General features: G+C 41.6%; 1 pseudogene; it reads left to right on the top strand.

Moving 5' to 3' along the window:
- The first annotated feature begins 424 nt into the window (after positions 1–424).
- LOC121796508 lies at positions 425–15,145 on the top strand (annotated as a pseudogene).
- The last annotated feature ends 4,148 nt before the right edge of the window (positions 15,146–19,293 follow it).

Below are 19,293 nucleotides of genomic sequence, written 5' to 3' on the forward strand. Positions count from 1 at the left end.
ATAAGAAAGTACTTTCTAACGTGCACTTTCTATGGCAAAATAACAAACAAAAATTATGAATCTTTTAAAGAATGAAAGCTTACCTTATAACTAATACTACTAAACTAGTTGACAAAACTTTCCTTCAAATGAAATCCATATGAATAATTTGAGGGCACTCTTGGATTGAGTCAGTGTCTATAGATGCTTCACACCTAACATATTTCCAATAACTATATATAGTATTACCAACAATCAATATCACAATTGTGACTTGTTGTAGCACACAAACATAATGAAATCAAATTAGTAAAATAATGAAAGTTCACCACACGAAAGTGCTTAGATGGACCATCTATATAATCCCACTCACCAATACTACCCTAATTCGATTAATTGAAGTCAATCAAAATTATATCCTCGTAGCCTCATATCCCTTATATAAATGGCCAAATACATAAAAACATCGGTAGCCGGCGTGTGGTTGTGGTTTGGCGTTGGTTTAGTTGGTCTGGTCCTCCTAACGACGAATTCGGAAGCGGCGGTACTGAGAGGGCTGGTGGAGAAGCCGTGCGACGAGATATACGTTGTCGGAGAAGGGGAAACCCTACACACCATCAGCGACAAGTGCGCCGATCCTTACATAGTCGAGAGGAATCCGCATATTCAAGATCCCGATGATGTTTTTCCCGGCCTTGTCATCAAGATTGTGCCTCTCACTCACATGTAATACTATAAAGCCACCACTCACCACTCAATATATACATGCATATATGTGTACATACATCTGATACCCATTAATAAAGCAAACTTCGAGTTATTGCTCAAGGCTTTTCAAGTTTGCCTTTGCAAGGTGATGGATGGCCGTATTTTGATTTTATTTATGTGACGCCTGATTTTACAAATAGCTTTTTATTTTTAGTTTTTAAATATCTTATCGTTCAACGCCCCTCTAAAAAACGACTTCTAAATCGACGTATAAATGTTGGAGTGCACAAGTGGTTTTGTTTGAGCCACAGGAATCACATTTTGTAGGTAAGAAAGATTAGATGAAAGAGTTGTTGTGGGTAACCATGTATATACGTCACTCTATCATACTGAGAAATGGGCTTCCCACCAATTCGTATAATCCACAACTAATTTTTTAGTTCGGTTGTTGATGACGTTTATTAATTATGGTCTTGTAGTTCAGCAGTCTCTCTTTGGATTGTAATTGATTATTTCAGGATATACATATTATAACAACACACATTTAATTTAAGGAAATTGTAACAGAATAATCTAAAATAAAATAAAAAACTAAATAAAGGAAAACAAAACAATAAATAAAAAATTTACATCTTAAAAAATACAAATACAAATACAAATACAAACTAAAATCAAAATAATCCATCAACCCAACTCTAAGCTGCCGATGCGGCAAGATCCATGGCTTCCGATTGTTATAGTATACTCCAATTTTTAAATTTAGTTAGTAGTAATATTTTTTAAATTATAAATTGCCAATGTTAATCCTAAATTTTCAGACCTTGGGCTAATCTGTTGGATTAAAAGGGCTCAAAATTTTGTCTGATTTTTAAAACTAATTTTCTACTAATTTTATGTATTTATAATAAAAAATACATACACAAATTAGTGTACTAATGTACAACTCATAGAGTGACGAAAAATAATGATTTCCTGAACTGGCGATTGAAACTAGATATAAAATATAACTATCCCACATCGGTATTCACACGGACCTGAAACCACTATATAACTCTAATAGGTCACTCCTTCTACCATCAATTGGTTTTAGGATGAAACCCATGAATTTCTATCATGGTATCAGAGCGAGTCGCCGAATGCGGGCCAAATTTGACTGTCCCAGCTGTATATTTAAGCTGAAACCGGAAAAAATGACTGACCAAGCAGTATATTTGAGCTTAAAATTTGGGCATGTGGTCTAATCGATCGAAAAAAATTGGGTCAGTTGTCCAACCGATCAGAAAAAAAAGTCTAAACCCTCCAAGTTCACCTTGAAGGGTTTGAGGGATGGTGTTGGCAATTAAAAATAGATACTCCTCAGTTGTCCAACCGATCAGAAAAAAAGTCTAAACCCTCCAAGTTCACCTTGAAGGGTTTGAGGGATGGTGTTGGCAATTAAAAATAGATACTCCTCAGTTGTCCAACCGATCAGAAAAAAAGTCTAAACCCTCCAAGTTCACCTTGAAGGGTTTGAGGGATGCTGTTGGCAATTAAAAATAGATACTCCCTCCATCCCACAATAAGAGTCACACTTTATCATTTTGGTCCGTCCCACAATAAGAATCTCACTTCACGTTTACCATAAATGGTAATTAGGTCTCACATTCCACTGACTCACTTCACTCACATTTTATTATAAAATCAATATACAAAAGTGGGTCTCATATTCCACTAACTTTTTCAACCCACTATTTTTTACATTTCTTAAAACTCATGCTCATAATAAGAGTGACTCGTATTGTGGAGAGGAGGGAGTATAAAAATATAACTATCCCACATCAGTGTTCACGTAGACCTGCAATCACTATATAGCATTAATGGACCACTCTTCCTATCACCAATTGATTTTGGGATGGAACCCATGGATTTCTATCAAATATCATTTCTATCAGATTGTTAGAACTCAACTCTCAGCATAAGGGATTATCTAAGACTTCTTAAGTGAAAATGAGGCACCACCAACACCTCTACGATATGTATAGTAGTAGTATTTCCTCCCGTATACGTATTCCAAACTATACAATGTACACTAAATTTGTCGAATAATGTTAGAGTATTACTGTTTTACTACCCGTGCGACAAATATACTTATGTAATTATAACTATTTTTAGCTAGATTAAAACACGATACATGAAGAATTTAGCTAGATTATTAAAAGTTAGTCAATCACATAAAATTTGAAATGCCTACTTGGAAAACAGTAAATAAAAAAATCCTCAATAAATTATAAGTATACTAAATGATGGTACGGTCGGTATAAGATAGATAGCTATAGGTTCATTATGGCAAAAGGTTCAAATTGGCAATGCTTGGTTCTAAAGCACAACAATGTAGGAGTAGTAATTTTCAACATGTTTTGCCTTGGCATCAATGAGTAACTTAAAAGTATTACACCCTAAAACCTCATGTATTTTCAAATATTTCTCTACTAATTAGTTTATTGGCTTATTTATTCATATAGCTATATATACTACACCGAAATCTGTAGCCATTCCCTCATCTCAATCATCCTCAGTAATTAATATCTGTAGCAAATACACAACGGTTTCAAAAATGAAGTATTATGTCAGCATTCTTCTTGTTTTAGCCGGAATTTATCAGCTGGGAGCTGCTCTTGATGCGCCAAAACATGCCCTGAAGCTGAAAGTATCATCTTTGAAGCTGTTCGCGACGCATCAGCTCATGATCCTAAAGTCCCTGCTCGGTTACTCAGAATGTTCTTTCATGATTGTTTCATCAGGCTACTCTCTCTATCCCTTAATTATAAATAAGAACTACTACTTATTCAAGCTGATAACCGAGAGCTTATGGACTTTGAGAGACACATGTTTGGGAGAAGATATGTTTTGGTTTATTTCAGTGTATGTAAGTCATCGATTCTTCTCCTATATGTAGGAGAAGAATACAACATATTTTTGGTATACAATCAATCTATTCTAGGATCTGCTTTTACAAATAAATTACATATTATTCTCCTTTAATGCCGTTCCTTCCTTTGGTATGTTTTATTTGTGGTATGTTTGACACTCCCCCTCAAGTTGAGCAGGGGTATCTCCTATGCTTAACTTGTTCAATATGTCTCTGAAGACCTTCGGGTGAACGGCCTTTGTCAAAATGTCTGCAAGTTGTTCTTCTGAGCGAACGAATGGGAATTCCACAATACCTCCCTCCAATTTTTCTTTGATAAAGTGTCGATCAACTTCCACATGCTTCGTTCGGTCGTGTTGTACGGGATTTTCAGAGATGCTAATGGCAGCCTTGTTGTCACAGAACAATTGGCTCTTCCGAGTAGGTGGGAAGCCAATTTCTGAGAGCAGTCTTCTTAACCACAAGATCTCCATGAGTCCACTTTTCATTCCTCGGAATTCTGCCTCGGCACTGGATAGAGCTACAACCTTCTATTTCTTACTCCTCCAAGTGACCAAGTTTCCCCCGATGAATGTAAAGTAGCCTCCCGTAGACTTTCTATCTACTGGGTTGCTCGCCCAGTCGGCATCAGTGTATCCGTCAACTTCTAAGTCCTCTCTCTTCGCTAGGAATACTCCATATCCTACCGTACCCTTCAAATACCGCACGATCCTCAATGCTGCCTCCATGTGATTAGTTTGGGGTTGATGCATGAATTGACTCACAATACCCACGGCGTATGCAATGTCGGGTCTCGTGTGCGAGAGGTAGATGAGTTTTCCGACCAACCGTTGGTACCTTTCTTTGTCTGCGAGTTCTGCTCCTTCTTCTATCTTCAAACCATGATTGGGGATCATTGGAGTGTCTGCGGGCTTGCATTCGAGGAGCCCTGTTTCGGTCAACAGATCTAGGATGTACTTTCTCTGCCTTAGGAATATTCCGTGTTTGGATCTTAACACTTCTATCCCCAAGAAGTATTTTAGAGCTCCAAGATCTTTCATCTCGAATTCCTTGAACAGGTTTTCCTTCAGCCTCTGGATTTCTTCTATGTCATCTCCTGTGATAATCATGTCATCAACGTAGATAATCAGACATGTTACCTTGTTATCCCTCCTTTTCGTGAAGAGTGTGTGATCAGACTAGACATGCCCACCGGTTCCGGTTCCGGCGGTTAACCGCCGAACCGGAACCGGCGCAATATTCCCGAACCGGAACCGGCGCAATTTGGTTCGCGGTCCGGTTCAGGTTCAAGATATTTCGAACCGGAACCGTCACCGAACCGGCGGTTCGGGACGGTTCGGAACCGGCGGTTAACCGTGGAACCGCCGGTTCCGGCGCTTAAATCGAGGCAGGGGGATGGGGGCCGGTGGTGATCTTCAAAAACGGTCGAAAACCGCCGGTTTTTCGGCGGTTAACCGGCGGTTAACCGGAAAAACCGGCGGTTAACCGCCGGTTTAGTGGCTTTCGAGGCGGCGCGGAGCACGAGGCGACAATGGAGCAGCTTTTGCAGACGGTTCGTTGACCGAACCGGCGGTTTTATTTCGGAAACCGGCGGTTTTGGCCCGGAAACCGGCGGTTCCGCCGGTTCCGGCGGTTTTCCGCCAAAACCGCCGGTTTTGTGAAAATTCAATTTTTTTTTTTTTTTTTAAATTTCAAATTCGAATTCTTCCATTTTCCCCCTCATTTTTTTCTATAAATACCCCCCTCTATCCTCATTTACATTCACCCCACTCTTGTGTTAATAAGAGTTTCTCTCTTCAATCTCTCAATTCTCTCTCTTTGTCTCCAATTTCTCATTTGTGCTATTGTGCTTCCATTTAATTACGCAATTGCTACTCTTATTACGCATTGTTATACACTTATACAGTTATACTTGTTCCCGTAGTTCTATAAGTTGTCTTTCTTTCTCAATTACTAAAACAAAAAAAAATATATTATTCCATATTTCTACATTTCTACATACCATTCCAATATGTCTTCATCCCGAGAAGGTCGTGTTGATAAGGGAAAGGGAAAGGCCAAGAGGCCATCTCGGAGATCCGTTATTGATGAAATTTCTCAAATGAACATGGATGAGTGGCAGGTTAATATTTATTATCTACTAATTTCATTAATTTTGAATTACATTTCATTATTGTTCATAATTTTATTTTGTATTTACAATACAAATATTATTTTGTAGGCTCGAGAAGAGCAAGATGTGGCACATGCTATTGCTCTCTCTCGCTCTCAATACCAAGGCGATGCTTATGTTGGTACCGGTAGTGGTGCTCCCGGTCGCGGTGCCTATTCCCAACAAAGTCCAACCCCCGTGAATGTTGATGAAGACGATGATGATGATGATGATGACGACGAGGAGGAGGGGGAGGAGGTAGAAGAGGTTCAAGAAATGCCACCCCCACCACCACCAAGGAGTCGGCGTGGTCGTGGTCGTGGACGTGGACAACCTCCTCAACCTCCTAGACCAGCTGAAAGGTCTTTAACCTCAAACATCTTCGTGAAACATTTCAAGAGGGTACAAGATAGTAACGATCCAAACACTTATAATGTGTATTGCAACTATTGCGAAAACGTATACACATTCCGAAAGGGTGGAGGGTACGGTACATTTACCCGTCACCTGGAGAAAGCGCATCCGGTCGAGTTTGGTATCGCTCCAACCCAAACTCAACTCAACTTTCAACATGGAGTCGGAAGTGGGACGACGGGTTCATCCCAAACATCAGGTATGTGTAGCAATACTCTTTTGAAATATGATCACAAAAATGCTCTTAATGTGATGTCTAGATTTGCCGTTATGAAACATTTTCCATTCAATGCTTTTGATAACGATGCTTTTGAGTCGAGTATGCGGCAAGTATATAATGCCGCTGCAAGAAAATTGAGTCGAACTTCAATGACGCGAGCCGTTGTTCGACAATGCATGGAAAAGAAGGCGCAATTAGGTACGTTTATTATTAACTTAGGGCATAAAGTTTCTATTTGTTCTGATGTGTGGACTGATTGTTTTTGTAAAAATTCGTATATGGGCATCACGGTGCATTTCGTTGATCACAGTTGGACTTTAAACAAACGTTTGATTGCATTTCGGGAATTTCCCGCACCACACACTGCACAAGCAATTGCTCAATTGATCATTCAAGTTTTGAATGAATTTCAATTGATCAATAAAATTTTTTCTATTGGTTTTGACAATGCTAGCGCTAACACTGCTAGCATAGATGATTTAATCAGTGCATGTTCTCCTGTTATTGATGGTAAATATTTCCATGTGCGATGTATTGCCCATATTTTGAATTTGTGTGTTCAAGATGCCATCGATTTGTGGCAAAAGTATGTTGATCCTATTAGAACTGCTGTGAAGTTGATTCATAACAAAGCTCCTATTGGTAGAGCTTGGAAGAGATATTGTCATGGTAAGCAATGCAGGTACACCAACTTTCGTTTGGATGTTTCAACTCGGTGGAACTCGACATATGATATGTTGGAGTCGACTTTGAACCACATTGAGTATTTATGTGATTTTTTTAGAAGTTGTCCTCATGTTCCTTCTGATTTGATTTTGATACCCGCTTGTTGGGACCACAGCATGGATTTATTTCGATTATTCCGCGCTTTCAAAAATGCCACTGTTGAGTTATCCGGTGTTTATTATCCTACTTCTGTGCGCGTTTTGGAGCATTGCATGTATGTGGCAATTGGTTTTAAAACTTGTGTGAAAAATACTCAATTCGTTGAGTTGAAGGCTATTTTGTTTTACATGGTTGAAAAATGGTTAAAATATTTTTCACGTATTCCAAATGTGTTTTTGATTGCAAAATGCTTGGATCCAAAGTGGAAGTTGCATGGTGTTTATAAAATTTTAGACATGTACTATGGTTGTTTGCACGCTTTGGATTTTTCTCAACTCCGCGAAATGGGCTTGACAAGAGGAGAATGCTTCGAACTAAGTATTCCGGATGTTGATGAAATCAAACATAGGTTAGATAGTGCACTTCGTTCTCTCTACGCGGAATATGAAATGCGGTATAACACCGCTCACCAGGTACGTGCTCCTCCTAGTCCTTCTACATTTGATTTTGGTGGAGGGGATTTTTCCAATGTCATGATCGATCCCGACGTAGTATCACAATTGCAAGATCTATACGGTACTACAACCAATAGGACTAGAGCGACTAGTGAATTAGATATATATTTGGAATCGCGCTCTATTTTTCAAGATGCAGGTCCTCCTACTCAACAAATTGACGTCCTTAATTGGTGGGGAACACATGACAAAGAGTTTCCGATACTCTCCATCATGGCTAAGGAGATATTCGCCGTTCCCGCTTCCACCGTCGCCGTTGAACAAGCTTTTAGTGTCGGCGGTTGTGTCCTAGACGACAAAAGGAGCAATCTCTCCGCCAAGAACATGGAAGCCACTATGTTACTTGACGATTGGGCAAAGGCGGACATGAGAGCACAAGAGCCGGATTTCGACTTCCGTGTAGAGAGTGATGGTGAAGAATTTTCTTCCGATGGCGATGACGAGGTCAGAAGCGATAGCACTCAACATTAGCAATGAGTCGACGGGGGCGGTGAACGGCGAGCACTGCCGACCAAAAAGGTAAGCAAGGTAAGAGAACTACGTGGGCTTTGATTCCTCAATAAAATTGTGGATACGTAGGCACCTCAACTTAAATTTGAAAAGTTTAACTTCGAAAGTTTAAGTTGAGCTCAAGCCCTTTTCAATTTTTTTTTCCCCCCTATTTCATAGATCATTCAGGATGCGGCTATGTTGTACTTGAAGATCATTAAAATATATTCCCCATTTGATAAATATCAAATGCGGAATATATTTTAATGATCTTCAAGTACAACTTAGCCGCATCCTGAATGATCTATGAAATCTTACCTTGGAATCAACCTTTTTTTCTTGCAAAATGTTGCCCATTTTCTAAGCAAACACATATCAGCACGCTATATACACATTGCTGCATTTCTAATAGGGGCAATTTGATCTTCCAAAGCAATCAATGCATCTCGAACACACATAGTCAGAACATTATTCAAGCATCTAGCATGGAAAAAATCAGAACAAACTATCTATTAGTACTAATTTTTTCCATGCTAGATGCTTGAATAATATTCTGACTATGTGTGTTCGAGATGCATTGATTGCTTTGGAAGATCAAATTGCCCCTATTAGAAATGCAGCAATGTGTATATAGCGTGTTGATATGTGTTTGCTTAGAAAATGGGCAACATTTTGCAAGAAAAAAGGGTTGATCCCAAGGTAAGAGAACTACGTGGGCTTTGATTCCTCAATAAAATTGTGGATACGTAGGCAACTCAACTTAAATTTGAAAAGGTTAACTTTGAAAGTTTAAGTTGATCTCAAGCCCTTTTCAATTTTTCCTTTTTCCCCCCCATTTCATTTTTTTTTAAATTTACCTTCCGAGTCCGACGAGGCGACGAGCCGACGCCCGACGACACTTGTAAATTATATTACATTGTTGTATGTTGTTGTATTGTATACTTATGTATGTGTGTTCGAGATGCATTGATTGCTTTGGAAGATCAAATTGCCCCTATTAGAAATGCAGCAATGTGTATATAGCGTGTTGATATGTGTTTGCTTAGAAAATGGGCAACATTTTGCAAGAAAAAAGGGTTGATCCCAAGGTAAGAGAACTACGTGGGCTTTGATTCCTTAATAAAATTGTGGATACGTAGGCAACTCAACTTAAATTTGAAAAGTTTAACTTTGAAAGTTTAAGTTGATCTCAAGCCCTTTTCAATTTTTCCTTTTTCCCCCCCATTTCATTTTTTTTTAAATTTACCTTCCGAGTCCGACGAGGCGACGAGCCGACGCCCGACGACACTTGTAAATTATATTACATTGTTGTATGTTGTTGTATTGTATACTTATGTATTGTAAATTGTAATGTATCGTTGTCCGTTACAACTCAAAATCAATAAAATTTATTTCATTTTCTCCTTATTCGTCTTATTTGTGCTTGAATTATGCATTGTCTTGTTCCGATTTGTTGTATAAAGCCAAATTTCAAATTAAAAAAAAAAAAAAAAAATAATTGAACCGGCGAAACCGCCGGTTCAAAAACCGGAACCGCCAAAACCGCCGGAAAACCGGCGGTTCCGAACCGGAACCGGAACCGTGAAATAGCCTCACGGTCCGGTTCCGGTTCCGCTTCCGCCAAAACCGGAACCGGCGGTTCCGAACCGGAACCGCCGGTTTTCGAACCGTGGGCATCTCTAGATCAGACTGGCTTTGTTGGAATCCATGTTTGAACATGGCTTGGCAGAACCTTCCGAACCAGACCCGAGGAGACTGTTTCAACCCGTACAAGGTCTTCCTTAGTCGACACACTTTCCCTTCGCCAAAGTCTCCGGAGAACCCTTGTGGGACTTCCATGTATACTTCTTTGTTCTTTTCTAGTTCTCCATGGAAGAATGCGTTAGTCACATCAAACTGGTGCAAATTCTAGTCTTTGCATGCTGCCACCGATAAAAGTGTCCTCACCGTCTCCATCTTAGCCACCGGGGAGAATGTCTCTTCATAATCCACCCCATATATTTGGGTGTATCATTTCGCCACTAGTCTTGCCTTGTATCTCTCAATTGAACCGTCTGCTCTCCTTTTTATAGTGAATATCCATCGACATCCAACTGGCTTCTTTCCTGTCGGCAATTTACACTTTTCCCATGTACCATTCTTTTCTAGGGCGTCTATCTCCTTCTTCATTGCATCCCTCCAATGCTTATGTCTGCAAGCCTCCTCAAATGTTTGGGGAATGTCTTCTTCTTCATACAGAGCTGTTTCGAAGGCTCGAGCCATCTCTGATAGATGACTCTGTGCAATATTGGATACCGCGTACTTGGCCTTTCTCCCCTTCCAGTCTGGTGAGTATCTTTTAGGGGGCACTCCCCGTGTTCTTCTTGGAGGCAGTTCGTATGGATTTCCACTTCTTCCGCTTGTTCCACTCTCCTCATTGTTGCTCCTATCAATGTTAGTGGCTTCCGAAGGTATACTATCAAAATCTGAACTGTTTACCTCAGGAATCGAAGGCGGGGTTGACGGCTGGTCAATGTCACGTTGTTCGACGTTTTGCATTATAGGATTTGACGGCCCGGCGGTGTTGCTAGCTTCCTCAGGTGGACCAACATCTGTGACCGGACTTGGCTGTGACTCTCCCCCTGTCTGTAGTTCCCCCGATGGCTGCCCCCTTAAGTTGTGGTTTTGAGTATCAGGTAGCCAATCTAGGAGGTCATGTTCAGGGCTATTGGCCAAAGGTTCCTCCCCCTGACTACTAGATTGGTCGTAGAAGTATTCTCCTTCCACAAAATCACAGTTCATAGTGGTGTGTATCCTACGGGTTTTCGGGTCGTAGCATCTGTAGCCCTTTTGATTTTTACCATAACCTAGGAATACACATTTAAGCGCGCAGGGATCAAATTTGGATCGTTCGTGTTTGGGTATGTAGACGAAGACTGAGCATCCGAAAACTTTGGGTTCGAGGGATAGAAAGGATGGGATGTCTAAGTGTTTGGAAAAAATATCCAGCGGGGTTTTGAATTTAAGAATGCCTGTAGGGAGACGATTTATGAGATACACAGCGGTAGCTACAGCTTCGGGCCAAAAAAATTTTGGTACTTTGGACTCAATCAAGAGGGGGCTCGGGTAATTTCAAGGATGTAACGGTTTTTCCTTTCGGCTACCCCGTTTTGTTCTGGGGTGTATGCACACGAGGTTTGATGGACTAAACCCTTACTTCTAAAAAAATCTTGCATTTTATTGTTGACAAATTCCCCCCCATTATCGGACCTAAGAGATTGGATGGTTTGTTTAAACTGAGTTTGAATAAGGTTATAGAAGTCTACGAACTTGTCAAACACGTCATGTTTATTTTTCAGAAAATAAATCCAAGTCATGCGAGAGTAGTCATCAATAAAAAGCACAAAATAACGAAAGCCTTGACCCCCCGGGATAGGAGCAGGACCCCAAACATCCGAATGTACTAAAGCAAAAGGAGTTTGAACTCTCGTATTGTTCAACTTAAATGAATGTCTATGGTTTTTGGCCAACACACATGTATCACAATGAAAAGAGCTTAAAGATCTAGCTAGTTCAGGAAAAATAAGACGAAAATATCCTAAAGATGGGTGTCCTAACCGACGATGCCAAAGCCAAGCCTGTCTGTCAGTCGGTCCGGGAGTTAGCATCATTGCAGCACTCTGTTGGGCTATCTCGTCCACATAGTACAACCCGCCTCGCTCAGTGCCACGCCCAACTATCGTCCCCGTCTTGATATCCTGTAACATGCAAAATTGAGGTTGCATTAGTAATTTACAGTGCAGTTCCCGAGTCACATGACTGATTGATAACAATTTATGTGAAAGAGACGGAACAAAAAGACAGTTGGAGAGGCATAGAGTCGGTGAGATATTGATTGTGCCTGCCCCCATAACTTGTGCTAGGTCCCCACTGGCTGTTTGGACATAGGATTTCTTGGATTTGGCAATGGAGACAAAGTCTGTGGCTTCGAAAGAAATTGTGTCTGTTGCCCCACAGTCAAAAATCCAGTGAGGGTCTTTTGGGCCGGAGCTTGAAGTTGAGGCGCAGGCTAAGGCGTCAAAAGAGTTTTGGCAGGGTATTGTTGGCGAATAGTTTATTTGGGACGGTTGGGGTTCAATGTGCAACGTTTTGGCTAATGGGGGGTTGATATGGGATTTCTTCTTTCTATGGGGGTGAAATTGGAATTTCTGGGAATTTTGGGGGTGAAATTGGAATTTATGGGAACGTTGGGGCTGGTTTCGATATTTTCGGGAATTTTGGGGTGGTATTGTATATGTATCTTTGGGTCGGGGGTCATTTTGAGAGAAGTTTCGGCTGGGGTTGGGTTTGTGATATTACGATTTTGGGGGGTGGTTTGTGATTTAGGGAAAGTTGGGTAGTGTATAGTGGGCTAGGTTCAGTTGGGCTCGATTCACTCAGAACCCCAGCCGCCTCTCTCGTCGTTCCTGTGGGAACCCTAGCGTCCCTGGGTTCGATTTCGCCGCTCGTTTCGCTGGCGATGTTCATGATTCCCGGAATTTTACCTTCTGTCCACGTCCGGGCTAGGGAGACTGAGCCGATTTTGGGCCAATCCTCGGTCCTGGTTTCTCCTCCGCCGCTGGTAATGTCGCCGCCACTGTTGCTGCCCACCGATTTGTCGGTGCTGGTGGCGCGGTCTTGAGCGACGGTTACTGCTGCTCTCCCGCCTCCTCGGCCTCCGCCGTTTCGACCTCCACTCCGGGCTTGTCTTGCCCTCTTCATTTCCTCCCACCACTCCGAGAACCCATGGATGTGGAAACACGTCTCTCTGGTGTGTTTCTTTCCTCCACAATGGCTGCATATCATTTTACTTTTGTCCTCCTCCTTAGGGTTCCTCTGTAGTTGGGAGTGTTGTGATATTAGTGCTCGATTTCGGTCAAACACCATGAGGCCTGCTCCGATTCCGGATTCCTTCGATTCTGGATTGAGTAGTCTTTCGTTTACAGCTTCCCTTCTGACTAACCCATACGCCTTCCTTGCGGTTGGAATCGGATCCATATTCAGAATCTCGCGCTTGATTTTGCCGTATCGGTGGTCGTCTAGGGCCCACATGAATTGGTATAATCGGTGCCTTTGGGTGTGTTGGTTGTACTTGTCGATGCTTGATGGGGTATCCATTGGATTTGGGTCTCGGGTATCAATTGATATCCAGAGATCTTGCAATTTCTGCCATAGTTGCTCCAATGATGAATCTCCTTGTTTGATGCTATATGCTTGTCTATGCAGGTCTGAAATATGAAATTGATCAGCGCCGCTTCCATATGTAGTCGCTAGACTATCCCATAAGTCATACGCTGTTTCGTATTGCGATACCTCGTTTACGAGTTTGGCTTCGATGTTATTTATGATCCAATTGAAGCAGCAATCGTCCCTTTGTTGCCACCGATTGTAGCTTGGATCTATCGGAGGGGGAGGGCCTGTAACTCTAGTGATGTGAGACGCCAAGCCCTTCCCTCGGATTCCCCGACTCATTAGTTTCGCCCATAACGGATAATTATCTCCGTTGAGCTTTTCAGCGAGGCGTACTTCGCCTAGTGATTCAACGGATGAAGGCTGGTGGCTTTGGTTGTTTTGAGACATACTTAGTCTCATGAACTCAGCGAATTGTTCGGCTGAGAGGGTGATTGGTGGGTTATTTTTCGGTGGTTTATCAGTTTCTGGATCTGACATGGTTGTTGGTTGTGTATTGCAGGTTTCAAAGGGTCGGGAAAGGTACTTGAGACGATGATGATGTTGTTATGAGTCTCAAGCCCGAATCGTCCCGCTCTGGTACCATATTCAAGCTGATAACCGAGAGCTTATGGACTTTGAGAGACACATGTTTGGGAGAAGATATGTTTTGGTTTATTTCAGTGTATGTAAGTCATCGATTCTTCTCCTATATGTAGGAGAAGAATACAACATATTTTTGGTATACAATCAATCTATTCTAGGATCTGCTTTTACAAATAAATTACATATTATTCTCCTTTAATGCCGTTCCTTCCTTTGGTATGTTTTATTTGTGGTATGTTTGACACTACTATTCCCCTGTCTCTCTTAATTAAGCACTTTCGAATTTAGAAATAATTTTCTTTCGAGACTCATTCTCCATTTGCGATAATTCAGTCACTTTTTCATTCTATCTCTCTCTCTCTTATTTTACCCTATCGTATTAGGGTTGTGATGCATCGGTGTTGGTGGATTCGACCCCAAACAACAAAGCCGAGAAGGATGGCCCTCCCAATCTCTCATTGGCTGCATTTTATGTGATCGATGCCGCAAAAACTAAGCTAGAAAAATCTTGCCCCAAAACAGTCTCTTGCGCTGATATATTAGCCGTGGCAGCTCGTTCTGGTACTAATTCCATAGTCCAAACTGAAAGTTATGATATAATTTGCTATTTTATTTGGAGTTATAGGGACAAATGTGACCTAAAATGTATGTTCTTATATTTATCTTCTCTGACAATTGCTCCTAATAATGCAGTCGGGAGGGCCCACGTGGAGGGTGGCGGGAAAATAGCAAGAGCAAACGAAACCATAAATCTGCCATCGCCATCATCCAACACATCGCAGCTGATTCAAAGCTTCGCGCAGAGAGGGCTATCGGGCACAGGCTGGGGTTCTCGCACTGCTCCTCCTTCGAGGGCCGACTCCGCAACTTCAGCGCCACCCACGACACCGACCCCACCCTGAAGAGGAAGTGCCCAAAGCCCAACGGAGACCGGAATGCGGGCCAGTTCCTGGACATCGATCTTCGACAACGATTACTACAGGAGGGTTGCAGGCGGGGAGGGCGTGTTCGTCTCCGATCAGTCGTTCGCGAGGGATCAGGGCTTGTTTTTCAAGGAGTTTGCGGATTCCATGATTCGGCTTGGGAATGTTGGAGTTGTTGAGAGTGGACAAGTGAGACAGAATTGCAGAATTGTTAATTGAGAACCCACACTTTGATTATTTTCTTCACTGTTTGATTTGTTTTGAGTTGAGGTAACTCGTTTCGCGCCATCCTACTCCTTCAAATGTCAAATTAATATATTAACAAATCTCGTTATATATAATAAATCATGTATTATTTCTTGTGAAATTATTTTTGTTATCTTATTACTACGATTACTTTATGCGATATTCATAGATTAACTATAGTTCATTTCGGTTGTTACTTATTTTGTTTCTCAAAATCAAATTTTCTTTTAATATGCAAAGAATAGGTTTGTCGTGATATAACATAAACGGGGACAAAAAACGTATAATTAACTAAGAATATTCATGAATGCTTTTTTTGGTGAATTTCTCAATTTTCTTGCTTACACAGATGAACACGATCGCTAATCTTCAACGCAGTTATTTAGTAGTAGTAATTTTTCTTTAATGAGTACTGAGCATAGAGGTACTTGGTTAAAAGTATTAGTATGAGATACTTGGTACGAAAGAATCGAATTCGGTGTTTTACGAAAATATTGGCATGTCGATGTAAGGCATCTCCACAATATCAATTCACCTTTCTATTTTAATAACAAAAATAATTATGTGATCAAATTTTCTTTTTACTGTATATAGTTTACAACTAGCATTATCATTACATTAATCCGGAGTCATAGTTATTAAAGGTTATATAATCTCATTAAAGGATGTTTATAGGATGTTGCGCGTGGAACAATAAGAGCATCCATAATGGATGCCCTAGTGAGAGCCCTAGTGGTTGCCACATCAGCATGCTATGCGATGGTGGAGCCCTAGTGGGAGTCCTAGTGGTGCCCTATCTACTATCCATTTTTCATTTCAATTTTAATATTATTGTTTTTAATTTTATTTTTAATTCACATCTAACTTTGTGGAGATAACCCGGGCTCAAGCCATACTGAAAAAAAATGAAGGATGAAGCGCAAGAGCTTCTTAGTTTCAAGGCGTCTAAACCCCCAGGAGTCATTATTGAAGAGATTGAAGAAGCCACACCGAATGTGCCAAGGCAAAAGCCTAGACCGAAGAGGAAGCAACGGTCTCAGTTTGAAGGGCAACGGCAAGAGCCTTTAATGATTGGCTGGTATGATAGGGATGTTGAGTTCGAGGAATATCTTACGAAAAGTTTAGAAGATGATCGTGCTCAGAGGAAGAGGGCTGAGGAGGTAGCCAGGCAAAATTTGGCGAAAGCATTTGAAGCCGTGTCCCCTGAAGCTCCGGTCTCTAACTTTGGAGAAGTATCAATACATGACGTGGAATTTGTAGCAGGAAAAATATGTGTAGTTGACTATGTTGGAGAAGCAGAAGCTGGAGGTGGAGACTCGCATGCACACGTACAAGAGGTAATGACTTGTGTGATTTACATATTGATTTAGTACCTTATTTGTGATTTAGTTCTTGTTTGTAATTTAGTCCTGCATTTGTGGTACTGCATTTTGTAGGATGTAGCTACAGCTTCATCTGTTGACCATTCCAATCCGATTGTCGATTCCCATGCACAAGTAGCAGAGGTAATGAATTGGTGTGATTTTCATATTGATTTAGTACCTAATTTGTGATTTAGGTCTTGTTTGTAATTTAGTCCTGCATTTGTGGTACTGCATTTTGCAGGATGTAGCTACAGCTTCATCTGTTGACCATTCCAATCCGATTGTCGATGTCGCTGAACATGCGACTGAGTCTGAATCTGTAGTTCACCAACCATCTTCGGTCGGGCCAGGAGCTTTTGTAGAAGCAGATGTGTACCGACCGGTATTGGATGATGGTAGTCAGCCACAGTCGGACATACAGGTAGACAATGATTTCTTTCCGATCATTGAGGACATTACTCATGAATTGTTCATGCCCGAAGCTGACACCCAAGTGCAAGAGCCAGCTCCAGCTGAAGCAGCGTGTGCAGAACCCGTACCGGTGGTAGGAGATGTACCCCAACAGGCTGATGAATGAGTTTTTTGTCCGTCAGCCGATTATGTTCCCGACGGATGTCATCTTCATAACGAGGGCAGTAACGACGAAGATGATAATAATGATGTCGGGCACTTTATCTCGTTGGCCAAAATGTGTCGTGATGAACAAATGTTTACCTCGTATTACGAGTCGTTACGTCGGGAACAACAGCCGGAGGAGGTGGCGGGACAAGACGGGATTGAGGAGCCATCGGGCGAAGCAGAAGGGTCTGGCCAAGGCAGCGGCGGGTCCAAGAAAAGGCGAAAGTACTCCCCTGTTGTTGAGAAAAGGAACTCGGCAGACTCAAACCCTCTGTTCGAGCAAGAGACGGTCGATGAGCTGCAAGATCTCGAGGACCTAGAGGATTTGGAAGGTTTAAGTAGAAAGGGTATCAAGTACACCCCATTCAAGCTGACAAATGATTTACCAAATTGGAAGCCTGGTGATTTTTTTAAGGATAGAGAAATTTTTTTCAAGGTTATTCGACAGTACGCAATAATGACGAGACGCCCGGTACATGTGAAGAAGAATGATGGCAAAAGACTTCGTGCTATTTGTAGAGGAAAGTCTTGTGAATGGTATGTATATGCAAGACGGGTCGAATCCCACAACGATACCGATTTTGTTGTACTAAATATGCAGAGAGACCATGCACACACATGCTCTCAAGTGTTGGATCAGAGATGGCTGACGTCAAAATGGCTAGCTGAGCGATACATGGAGAAGATAAAAGCGAATCCCCATATCCCATTGGCAGCCATAAGGCAGTGTGTGGATGAGGAGTTCGGACTCCAAGTTGGCAGGATGAAGGAGTACCGAGCAAGAGACAGTGCATTGGAAGGTATTTTTGGCAAGGTGGGACTCCAGTATCGGAGACTTTTCGATTACAAAGCTGAACTGGAATGGACACACGCTGACTCTAGTGTGCACATACATAACGACAACTTCAGGGATCCTGAAGTTGTGGGCACGAGATTCTTGAGGTTTTATACTTGTCTCGGGCCCTTGAAAAAGGGTAGGATGCGTTTTTGTCGTCCGATTATCTTCTTGGATGCATGTTTCTTGCGTGGTATGTACAGAGGCCAACTTATGACGGCCATGTGAATTGATCCAAATAATGGTTGGTGGCCTATTGCATGGGCGGTGACTGAGGCCGAAAGCTACGAACAGTGGAAATGGTTTCTAGGCTATCTGGCAGAGGACCTCCTCATACATGAAAATGCCCCCAGATTTGTCTTCATGTCTGACCAGCAAAGGTATGTGTAATGTGATTTCATTAAAAGGTGTATACGTTGTTTGTGATTTTTTTTAAAATACTTCACTTGTGATTTTTTAAATATTGTTGTATTCTGAGTGTGATTATAATATTGTTGTATTCTGTGTCAGTGGTTGTGTACATGTAACAATTTGTGGTGAATTTAATAGGGTCTTGCAAAGGTAATGCTTGAGGATTTTCCACAGAGCGAGCATCGCTTCTGTGTGCAGCACATATACAACAACTTCAAGAAGCGTTTCATCGGAGAGAATTTTAAGGAGATGTTGTGGGAGCTTGCGTCGAGTACAACCCAGGAAGAGTATGTTGAGCGGATGAATGCACTGTAGATTATATATCCACAAGCACATCAATACCTACTCGGCGTAGCTCCCAAGGAAAAATGGGTGAAGGCTTATTTCTCTCCGCATGTTTGTTGTGATGTTATCCTCAACAATATATGCGAGACTTTTAATTCGAAGATAGCAATTGCTCGTGAGTTGACCATTGTCACCATGTTGGGGGAGATCAGGACAAGTCAAATGGAGAGGATACAGATTAGAGGCCAGTGGATCAAGACGTACGCTCATGCCCTGCCGCCTGTTATCAAAGAGATTGTTGATAAGTATTTGGCGAGGGCTTCTTCATGGAGACCCACATGGAACGGAGAAGATTCTTACCAAGTCTCTGGACCGTCAGGTCAGTACGTAGTGAACATGCGGGAATTTACTTGTTCTTGCAGACTGTGGCAGCTGAATGGAATCCCATGCACCCACTCCATCGTTACAATAAACAAGAATGGTAAGGATGTAGCAGACTATGTCTCCCGCTATTATTTGCGATCCACCATGACGTTATTGTACGAGAATGTCCTCTACCTAATCAACGGGATGGATAATTGGCCGAAGATCTCAGAAGTTGGATTTGA

Source organism: Salvia splendens, chromosome 3 (assembly GCF_004379255.2).
Source record: "Salvia splendens isolate huo1 chromosome 3, SspV2, whole genome shotgun sequence".
NCBI classification, from domain to species: Eukaryota; Viridiplantae; Streptophyta; class Magnoliopsida; order Lamiales; family Lamiaceae; genus Salvia; species Salvia splendens.